The sequence below is a fragment of the Protopterus annectens genome, chromosome 12.part0, assembly GCF_019279795.1.
Source record: "Protopterus annectens isolate FY-2018-M chromosome 12.part0, PAN1.0, whole genome shotgun sequence".
In the NCBI taxonomy this organism is placed as follows: Eukaryota; Metazoa; Chordata; order Ceratodontiformes; family Protopteridae; genus Protopterus; species Protopterus annectens.
The window spans coordinates 1,370,322,597-1,370,334,375 of record NC_056746.1 but is presented as its reverse complement, the minus strand read 5'-3'; positions in this window follow the sequence as shown (position 1 = coordinate 1,370,334,375).

The following is an 11,779-nucleotide window of genomic DNA, read 5'->3' as shown; positions in this document are numbered from 1 at the left end:
CCAGGCAGTAGCAATGCAAAGAGAAAGAACCCACTAAGAGCAGTAATTTGTGTGGAATAACAAGGTAGTATAAACTACTTAAGGAATTGCTTCATTTCTAAAATGTCTCTTCTTCTCTGGTATTATTTCTGTTCCTATAGCCACAAGACAAAGACAGTGTAAAATCGGGCTCAGTACAAGAACATGATGAGTCAAGAGAGACAGAAGTTATATTATACAGGAAAACTCAAATAGAGTTTGGCAGGATTTGGTAAAGTAAGCTATGAAGTGCTTTTTTAGGTGATTTTTAAAATGTGCTAAAAAACATAGCAGTGAGGCTGTAAGAAATCATGAGGCCAATAATCAAATAAGACTTTTCCAGTAGCAATAACTCTCAGGAAACTGATATGAGATTAATTTAGGGCCCCTTCCCACAGAAAAAGTTAGTCATCCATTACATGCAAATGTGTTACAGTGGTATCTGACATATTGTAAAAGAAGCAAGCATACATTTTATCAATTTGCTTAAATGAACATGAAGATGAGAGGCCAGAGTTTTGATGCTAATGTAAGGATCCAGAATCTTCAGTTTAATACTGAGAATGAATATTAACCTCCCCAGAAAGTGATGAATGGACTTTTGGCAAAAAAATTGTTGATACTATAGTATTTTGTTTCGGTATTTGCCTTACAGACGTTCTAAAAATGGACTAATAATGAAAGCAGGTGGCCAAGCTAGAAAGAGAGTTAACTATTCACTCACATGTTTAAATAGATCCCTACTCAAATTTTTATTTAACAGTAATTGACTTTGTGAAATGATTTTATTTATTTATCTTTTGTTGATCAGGTCAGTCCCACTAAACCAGAAGCCTGTTTTCAGGGGAGACTCCCAGTAGTATTTTATATCATTAGCAGAAATTTCACCAGGGCCCTTCCCTTGCTCTTTTTGATAGGTGCTGTGGGATCTTTTACATCCACCTGAGCTACTACCAACTCAAGCAAATGGGGCCTCTGTGGGGGAATAAAACCCACAACCTTCTGTATCAAAGGCAAGTGAGCCACCTGTTGTACCACTAACACTAACATGTCAGATGAATTTTCTTATGTACTACTGATATACCTTAGCTGTGCTTCAAAAAACAAACAAAAAAATAACACACTCAAAACAACAACAAAAATGTTCATTAGTAAGGCTAAACTGTATTTAGCATGATATCACAGGAGTATGTTTCAGACTTATTTTGCCAGTTTTACATACAAGAGTAAACGTCACCCTGTCTGGTCAGCACCTGCATCCCTTCTCTGCATGATCCCGTGTCATACACGGTGTTTAAAAGTCAGTAAGATAATCCTGCTGTGTGTTAATGATCTGACTGCAGGGGTAGGAAACAAAAGGGCCTCCCATAAAAAGCATAGTCTGCATACCTGGAGGGCTGGTTTGCCACAAGTAAGCAGAGAACTCTAATTTTAAAAAAGGTCGCATCTGTTGTGGATTTGTCCCTTGAGTCTACACGTGGTGTGCACTTCAGGCAAATTGGATTCCTTTTACTCATCAGAAGCAGATTTTGTAATTGGAAAATTGCATCAGGAGTATGTTTTCAAAGGACTTTTATGCTGTATAGTGACTAGACCTTAACTCTGAGCATTCAGTTAGAAAGCATGTATCCCTGATTAGTGTAGAGGCTTTGAACTAGTTTGAATTTTGGCAAAATAGAATGGCACATCTGCAGCTCCTTGGGTAACACCTGACATTTCTTTCTGTTCATGTCTGCCATGCATTTAGACACACATAGTTGTAAATAAGTGCATATGGGGTAGAAAGCAATTTTATAGAGTACTTGGTAGTTAATGATGCAAATGTTTGTCTCTTTTCTTTTTCCAGTTTCAAACCATTTACGAGCTATACAGCTGTGGATCGGATATAGTTTTCTAGTCGGAGGTACATTTAAAACCTTATTTTCTAAAATAAAGATAACCCCATTCTGCTTTTTCCTGCAATATCAGTACAAATGAGCTGGTAATATGTAGTTTACAATGCAAGTAAAATTCAAACCACAGAGCAGACATTACTTCATTTAGTATAATTGTTAGAAGAAAGCTGGTCAAAATTATAATTAGCAAGATGTTAGTGAACTGAAAAAAATGAAACCATATTCCTCCTTTCACTAATATAGTTGTCGTGCCAAGGGTTGTGGTGATTTAATTTATTTATTTGATAACCTGGTAGGTAGACTAGTTAACAGACACTTTTCTGCCATGACCCTGCCCGATAAAACAACAACAGGAAAAAGCTAAGCACTTATTAAATTAAATAGTTATAGTATATAGTGAGAAAGATAGCATGCTAGGATAGCGAAGGATTACAATTTACAATAAAACACTCAATGCTTGTACATTAAAAAATCATTTAAGTATAATATTTACAGGAAATATTCACAAAAAAGGTTGACATGCACAGGTTTACAGTATGTGCAGGTAACTTTAAGGGATTCCACAGTTAAAACAGGTAATGCATTGTTAGAAATTATTGGAACTGACTGCCCAACTGTATGCATCATGAGATGCTGATTTTAGCCCTTGCCTTTGTGACAAGACAAGCCAGAATCTTTTAGCACATTGTCTTTTAATTTCCTTTTAAATAGATTCAATGTGCTTTCTTGTCTTGCTTCTGCAAGAACTTGATTCTAAATGCCTGGTGTAAGCTTTGGAAATGCCTTACCCCTTACTGCAGTTTTAATTTAGGGTCTAATAAAAGGTAGGGCTTCTTCTTAATCATTCCCTTAGAGAATAATTGTGTTGCCTGATAAGCAATTTGCTTTTTAATGGAGGACAGTGTCCCGGCTTCACAATTGTATAAATATGTGAGGTGATAGTCAGTTAACATCTTCTAAGAGTTGGGAATAGTGGAATAGTTGGTCTGTAGTAGGACACATCTGCATATTTTGTTAACTATTGTCTTAAGTTGGACACATCTGCATATTTTGTAAACTATTGTCTGTATTTTTGAGTATATATGAGAATAAAAAGTTATTAGAGACATTCAGCATGAGCATGGCATATTATATATATGTCATTAGTAATGTTCTGTAGCTTATTCTACAGGATCTTGAGGTACTCTGAGGGAAGCTTAATCTCCTCAGTGTGCCCTGGTTCCACCATATCCTCTGGTTAGTCAGCGGATCCCCTCTGCCTTCAACCATGAACAAGACTACAAAGTACATAAATGTCTCCATTTGGTGCAGCTGATCCCTTTTAAACTTAGACAGTGAGACACAGTTTTCTGGGAGACAGACAACATTTGAATCAGGTAGTCTACTGATTTACATCAGGGTCACGTTACAATCTCCAATGCATGCTGCAGTCTGTCTGTAGTGAACTACTCCAAAGCATGCTGCAGGCTGTCAGTGATGAACCACTGCAATGCATGCTGCAGCTTGTCAGTCATGAACCACTCCAATGCATGTTGCAGGCTGTTAGTGGTGAACCACTCCAATGCATGTTGGAGGCGGTTAGTGGTAAATTGCTCCAATGCATGCTGCAGTCTGTCAGTGATGAACCACTTTAATCATGCTGCAGGCTGTCAGTGGTGAACCACATCAATGCATGCTGCAGTCTGTCTGTGGTAAACCACTCCAATGCATGCCGCAGTCTGTCAGTGGTGAACCACTCCAATGCATGTTGCAGTTTGTCTGTGGTGAAACACTCCATTGCATGTTGCAGGCTGTCTATGGTGAACCACTCCAATGCATGCTGCAGTCTGTCTGTGGTGAACCACTCCAATGCATGCTGCAGTCTGTCTGTGATGAACCACTCCAATGCATGCTGCAGGCTGTCAATGGTGAACCACTCCAATGCATGCTTCAGGCTGTCAGTGGTGAACCACATCAAGGCACACTGCAGTCTGTCTGTGGTGAACCCCCCCTATGCATGCTGAAGGACGTCGGTGGTGAAACACTCCAATGCATGTTTCAGTCTGTCTTTGGTGAACCCCTCCAATGCAGGTTTCAGACTGTCTGTGGTGAAACAGTCCAATGCATGCTGCAGTCTGTCAGTGGTGAACCACGTCAATGCATGCTGCAGTCTGTCTGTGGTAAACCACTCCAATGCATGCCGCAGTCTGTCAGTGGTGAACCACTCCAATGCATGTTGCAGTCTGTCTGTGGTGAACCACTCCATTGCATGTTGTAGGCTGTCTATGATGAACCACTCCAATGCATGCTGAGGTCTGTCTGTGGTGAACCACTCCAATGCATGTTGCAGTCTGCCTGTGGTGAACCACTCCAATGCATGCTGCAGTCTGTCTGTAGTGAACAACTCCAATGCATGCTGCAGTCTATCTGTGGTGAGTCACACCAATGCATGCTGCCGGCTGTCAGTGGTGAACCACTCCAATGCATGCGGCAGGCAGCCAGTGGTGAACTGCTCCAATGCATGCTGCAGTCTGTCTGTGGTGAACCACCCCAATGCATGATGTAGTCTGTCTGTGGTGAACCACTCCAATGCAGGTTACAGTCTGTCTGTGGTGAACCACTCTAATGCATGCTGCAGCCTGTCAGCGATGAACTACTCTAATGCATGTTGCAGGCTGTCACTGGTGAACCACTCCAATGCATGTAGCAGGCTGTCAGTGGTGAACCACTCCAATGCATGTTGCAGGCTGTCAGTGGTGAACCACTCCAATGCATGTTGTAGTCTGTCTGTGGTGAACCACTCCAGTGCATGTTGCAGGCTGTCTGTGGTGAACAACTCCAATGCATGCTGCAGTCTGTCTGTGGTAAACCACTCCAATGCATGCTGCAGGCTGTCAGTGGTGAACCACTCCAATGCATGTTGCAGTCTGTCTGTGGTGAACCACTCCAATGCATGTTGCAGGCTGCCTATGGTGAACCACTCCAATGCATGCTGCAGTCTGTCTCTGATGAACCACTCCAATGCATGCTGCAGTCTGTCTGTGGTGAACCACTCCAATGCATGTTGCAGTCTGTCAGTGGTGAACCACTCCAATGCATACTGCATTCTGTCTGTGGTGACCCACTCTAATGCATGCTGCAGGCTGTCAGTGATGAACCACTCCAATGTATGTTGCAGGCTGTCAGTGGTGAACCACTCCAATGCATGTTGCAGTCTGTCTGTGGTGAACCACTCCAATGCATGCAGCAGTCTGTCTGTAGCGAACCACTCCAATGCAGGCTGCAGTCTCACTGTGGTGAATCACACCAATAAATGCTGTCAGCTGTCAGTGCTGAACCACTCCAATGCATATTGCAGGCTGTCAGTGGTGAACCACTCCAATGCATACTGCATTCTGTCTGTGGTGACCCACTCTAATGCATGCTGCAGGCTGTCAGTGATGAACCACTCCAAAGTATGTTGCAGGCTGTCTGTGGTGAACCACTCCAATGCATGCTGCAGTCTGTCTGTGGTGAACCACTCCAATGCATGCTGCAGGCTGTCAATGGTGAACCACTCCAATGCATGCTTCAGCCTGTCAGTGGTGAACCACATCAAGGCACACTGCAGTCTGTCTGTGGTGAACCCCCCATGCATGCTGAAGGACATCGGTGGTGAAACACTCCAATGCATGTTTCAGTCTGTCTGTGGTGAACCCCTCCAATGCAGGTTTCAGACTGTCTGTGGTGAACCAGTCCAATGCATGCTGCAGTCTGTCTGTGGTAAACCACTCCAATGCATGCCGCAGTCTGTCAGTGGTGAACCACTCCAATGCATGTTGCAGTCTGTCTGTGGTGAACCACTCCATTGCATGTTGCAGGCTGTCTATGGTGAACCACTCCAATGCATGCTGAGGTCTGTCTGTGGTGAACCACTCCAATGTATGTTGCAGTCTGCCTGTGGTGAACCACTCCAATGCATGCTGCACTCTGTCTGTAGTGAACAACTCCAATGCATGCTGCAGTCTATCTGTGGTGAATCACACCAATGCATGCTGCCGGCTGTCAGTGGTGAACCACTCCAATGCATGCGGCAGGCAGCCAGTGGTGAACTGCTCCAATGCATGCTGCAGTCTGTCTGTGGTGAACCACCCCAATGCATGATGTAGTCTGTCTGTGGTGAACCCCTCCAATGCAGGTTACAGTCTGTCTGTGGTGAACCACTCTAATGCATGCTGCAGCCTGTCAGCGATGAACTACTCTAATGCATGTTGCAGGCTGTCACTGGTTAACCACTCCAATGCATGTAGCAGGCTGTCAGTGGTGAACCACTCCAATGCATGTTGCAGGCTGTCAGTGGTGAACCACTGCAATGCATGTTGTAGTCTGTCTGTGGTGAACCACTCCAGTGCATGTTGCAGTCTGTCTGTGGTGAACCACTCCAATGCATGCTGCAGTCTGTCTGTGGTAAACCACTCCAATGCATGCTGCAGGCTGTCAGTGGTGAACCACTCCAATGCATGTTGCAGTCTGTCTGTGGTGAACCACTCCAATGCATGTTGCAGGCTGCCTATGGTGAACCACTCCAATGCATGCTGCAGTCTGTCTCTGATGAACCACTCCAATGCATGCTGCAGGCTGTCAATGATGAACCACACCAATGCATGCTTCAGGCTATCAGTGGTGAACCACTTCAAGGAACACTGCAGTCTGTCTGTGGTGAACCACCCCAATGCATGCTGCAGGACGTTGGTGGTGAACCACTCCAATGCATGTTGCAGTCTGTCTGTGGTGAACCCCTCCAATGCAGGTTGCAGGCTGTCTGTGGTGAACCACTGCAATGCATGCTGCAGTCTGTCTGTGGTGAACCACTCCAGTGCATGTTGCAGGCTGTCAGTGGTGAACCACTCCAATGCATGCTGCAGTCTGTCTGTGATGACTTCCTCTAATGCATGCTGCAGGCTGTCGGTGGTGAACCACTCCAATGCATGTTTCAGGCTGTCAGTAGTGAACCCCTCCAATGCAAGCTGCAGTATGTCTGTGGTGAGCCACTCCAGTGCATGTTGCAGGCTGTCAGAGGTGAACCACTCCAGTGCATGTTGCCAGCTGTCTGTGGTGAACCACTCCAATGCATGTTGCAGTCTGTCTGTGGTGAACCACTCCAGTGCATGCTGCAGTCTGTCTGTAGTGAACCACTCCAATGCATGCTGCAGTCTGTCTTTAGGGAACCACTCCAATGCATGCTGCAGTCTGTCTGTGGTGAATCACACCACTGCATGCTGCAGGCTGTCAGTGGTGAACCACTCCAATGCATGCTGCAGGCTGTCAGTGGTGAACCACTCCAATGCACACTGCTGTCTGTCTGTGGTGAACCACCCCAATGCATGCTGCAGGACATCAGTGGTGAACCACTCCAATGCATGCTGCAGTCTGTCTGTGGTGAACCCCTCCAATGCAGGTTGCAGGCTGTCTGTGGTGAACCACTCCAATGCATGCTGCAGTCTGTCTGTGGTGAACCACTCCAATGCATACTGCATTCTTTCTGTGGTGACCAACTCTAATGCATGCTGCAGGCTGTCAGTGATGAACCACTCCAATACATGCTGCAGTCTGTCTGTAGTGAACCACTCCAATGCATGCTGCAGTCTGTCTGTGGTAAATCACACCAATAAATGCTGCAGGCTGTCAGTGGTGAACCACTCCAATGCACGCTGCAGTCTGTCTGTGGTGCACCACCCAATGCATGCTGCAGGACATCAGTGGTGAGCCTCTCCAATGCATGCTGCAGTCTGTCTGTGGTGAACCCCTCCAATGCAGGTTGCAGGCTGTCTGTGGTGAACCACTCCAATGCATGTTGTAGTCTGTCTGTGGTGAACCACTCCAATGCATGTTGCAGGCTGTCAGTGGTGAACCACCCCAATGCATACTGCATTCTGTCTGTGGTGACCCACTCTTATGCATGCAGCAGTCTGTCTGTAGTGAACCACTCCAATGCATGCTGCAGTCTCTCTATGGTGAATCACACCAATAAATGCTGTCAGCTGTCAGTGGTGAACCACTCCAATGCATACTGCATTCTGTCTGTGGTGACCCACTCTAATGCATGCTGCAGGCTGTCAGTGATGAACCACTCCAATGTATGTTGCAGGCTGTCAGTGGTGAACCACCCAATGCATGTTGCAGTCTGTCTGTGGTGAACCACTCCAATGCATGCAGCAGTCTGTCTGTAGTGAACCACTCCAATGCATGCTGCAGTCTGTCTGTGGTGAATCACACCAATAAATGCTGCCTGGTGTCAGTGGTGAACCACTCCAATGCATGTTGCAGCTGTCAGTGGTGAACCACTCCAATGCACGCTGCAGTCTGTCTGTGGTGAACCACCCCAATGCATGCTGCAGGACATCAGTGGTGAACCTCTCCAGTGCATGCTGCAGTCTGTCTATGGTGAACCCCTCCAATGCAGGTTGAAGGCTGTCTGTGGTGAACCACTCCAATGCATGCTGCAGGCTGTCAATGATGAACCAATCCAATGCATGCTTCAGGCTGTCAGTGGTGAACCACTCCAATGCATGTTGCAGTCTGTCTGTGGTGAACCCCTCCAATGCAGGTTGCAGGCTGTCTGTGGTGACCCACTCTTATGCATGCAGCAGTCTGTCTGTAGTGAACCACTCCAATGCATGCTGCAGTCTCTCTGTGGTGAATCACACCAATAAATGCTGTCAGCTGTCAGTGGTGAACCACTCCAATGCATACTGCATTCTGTCTGTGGTGACCCACTCTAATGCATGCTGCAGGCTGTCAGTGATGAACCACTCCAATGTATGTTGCAGGCTGTCAGTGGTGAACCATTCCAATGCATGTTGCAGTCTGTCTGTGGTGAACCACTCCAATGCATGCAACAGTCTGTCTGTAGTGAACCACTCCAATGCATGCTGCAGTCTGTCTGTGGTGAATCACACCAATAAATGCTGCCTGCTGTCAGTGGTGAACCACTCCAATGCAAGCTGCAGGCTGTCAGTGGTGAACCACTCCAATGCACGCTGCAGTCTGTCTGTGGTGAACCACCCCAATGCATGCTGCAGGACATCAGTGGTGAACCTCTCCAATGCATGCTGCAGTCTGTCTATGGTGAACCCCTCCAATGCAGGTTGAAGGCTGTCTGTGGTGAACCAGTCCAATGCATGCTGCAGGCTGTCAATGATGAACCACTCCAGTGCATGCTTCAGGCTGTCAGTGGTGAACCACTTCAAGGAACACTGCAGTCTGTCTGTGGTGAACCACCCCAATGCATGCTGCAGGACGTCGGTGGTGAACCACTCCAATGCATGTTGCAGTCTGTCTGTGGTGACCCCTCCAATGCAGGTTGCAGGCTGTCTGTGGTGAACCACTCCAATGCATGCTGCAGTCTGTCTATGGTGAACCACTCCATTGCATGTTGCAGTCTGTCTGTGGTGAACCACTCCAGTGCATGTTGCAGGCTGTCAGTGGTGAACCACTCCAATGCATGCTGCAGTCTGTCTGTGATGACCCCCTCTAATGCATGCTGCAGGCTGTCGGTGATGAACCACTCCAATGCATTTTTCAGGCTGTCAGAGGTAAACCACTCCAGTGCATGTTGCTGGCTGTCTGTGGTGAACCACTCCAATGCATGTTGCAGTCTGTCTGTGGTGAACCACTCCAATGCATGCTGCAGTCTGTCTGTAGTGAACCACTCCAATGCATGCTGCAGTCTGTCTTTAGCTTAACCACTCCAATGCATGCTGCAGTCTGTCTGTGGTGAATCACACCACTGCATGCTGCAGGCTGTCAGTGGTGAACCACTCCAATGCATGCTGCAGGCTGTCAGTGGTGATCCACTCCAATGCACACTGCTGTCTGTCTGTGGCGAACCACCCCAATGCATGCTGCAGGACATCAGTGGTGAACCACTCCAATGCATGCTGCAGTCTGTCTGTGGTGAACCCCTCCAATGCAGGTTGAAGGCTGTCTGTGGTGAACCACTCCAATGCATGCTGCAGTCTGTCTGTGGTGAACCACTCCAATGCATGTTGCAGGCTGTCAGTAGTGAACCACTCCAATGCATACTGCATTCTGTCTGTGGTGACCGACTCTAATGCATGCTGCAGGCTGTCAGTGATGAACCACTCCAATGCATGGTGCAGTCTGTCTGTGGTGAATCACACCAATAAATGCTGCAGGCTGTCAGTGATGAACCACTCCAAAGTACGCTGCAGTCTGTCTGTGGTGAACCACCCCAATGCATGCTGCAGGACATCAGTGGTGAGCCTCTCCAATGCATGGTGCAGTCTGTCTGTGGTGAACCCCTCCAATGCAGGTTGCAGGCTGTCTGTGGTGAACCACTCCAATGCATGTTGCAGTCTGTCTGTGGTGAACCACTCCAATGCATGTTGCAGGTTGTCAGTGGTGAACCACCCCAATGCATACTGCATTCTGTCTGTGGTGACCCACTCTTATGCATGCTGGAGGCTGTCAGTGATGAACCACTCCAATGCATGTTGCAGACTGTCAGTGGTGAACCACTCTAATGCATGTTTCAGGCTGTCTGCGGTGAACCACTCCAATGCATGCTGCAGTCTGTCTGTGGTGAACCACTCCAATGCATGTTGCAGGCTGTCACTGGTGAACCACTCCAATGCATGCTTCAGCCTGTCAGTGGTGAACCACATCAAGGCACACTGCAGTCTGTCTGTGGTGAACCCCCCCCCCCCATGCATGCTGAAAGACGTTGGTGGTGAAACACTCCAATGCATGTTTCAGTCTGTCTGTGGTGAACCCCTCCAATGCAGGTTTCAGACTGTCTGTGGTGAACCAGTCCAATGCATGCTGCAGGCTGTCAGTGGTGAACCACGTCAATGCATGCTGCAGTCTGTCTGTGGTAAACCACTCCAATGCATGCCGCAGTCTGTCAGTGGTGAACCACTCCAATGCATGTTGCAGTCTGTCTGTGGTGAACCACTCCATTGCATGTTGCAGGCTATCTATGGTGAACCACTCCAATGCATGCTGAGGTCTGTCTGTGGTGAACCACTCCAATGTATGTTGCAGTCTGCCTGTGGTGAACCACTCCAATGCATGCTGCACTCTGTCTGTAGTGAACAACTCCAATGCATGCTGCAGTCTATCTGTGGTGAATCACACCAATGCATGCTGCCGGCTGTCAGTGGTGAACCACTCCAATGCATGCGGCAGGCAGCCAGTGGTGAACTGCTCCAATGCATGCTGCAGTCTGTCTGTGGTGAACCACCCCAATGCATGATGTAGTCTGTCTGTGGTGAACCCCTCCAATGCAGGTTACAGTCTGTCTGTGGTGAACCACTCTAATGCATGCTGCAGCCTGTCAGCGATGAACTACTCTAATGCATGTTGCAGGCTGTCACTGGTTAACCACTCCAATGCATGTAGCAGGCTGTCAGTGGTGAACCACTCCAATGCATGTTGCAGGCTGTCAGTGGTGAACCACTTCAATGCATGTTGTAGTCTGTCTGTGGTGAACCACTCCAGTGCATGTTGCAGGCTGTCTGTGGTGAACCACTCCAACGCATGCTGCAGTCTGTCTGTGGTAAACCACTCCAATGCATGCTGCAGGCTGTCAGTGGTGAACCACTCCAATGCATGTTGCAGTCTGTCTGTGGTGAACCACTCCAATGCATGTTGCAGGCTGCCTATGGTGAACCACTCCAATGCATGCTGCAGTCTGTCTCTGATGAACCACTCCAATGCATGCTGCAGGCTGTCAATGATGAACCACTCCAATGCATGCTTCAGGCTATCAGTGGTGAACCACTTCAAGGAACACTGCAGTCTGTCTGTGGTGAACCACCCCAATGCATGCTGCAGGACGTTGGTGGTGAACCACTCCAATGCATGTTGCAGTCTGTCTGTGGTGA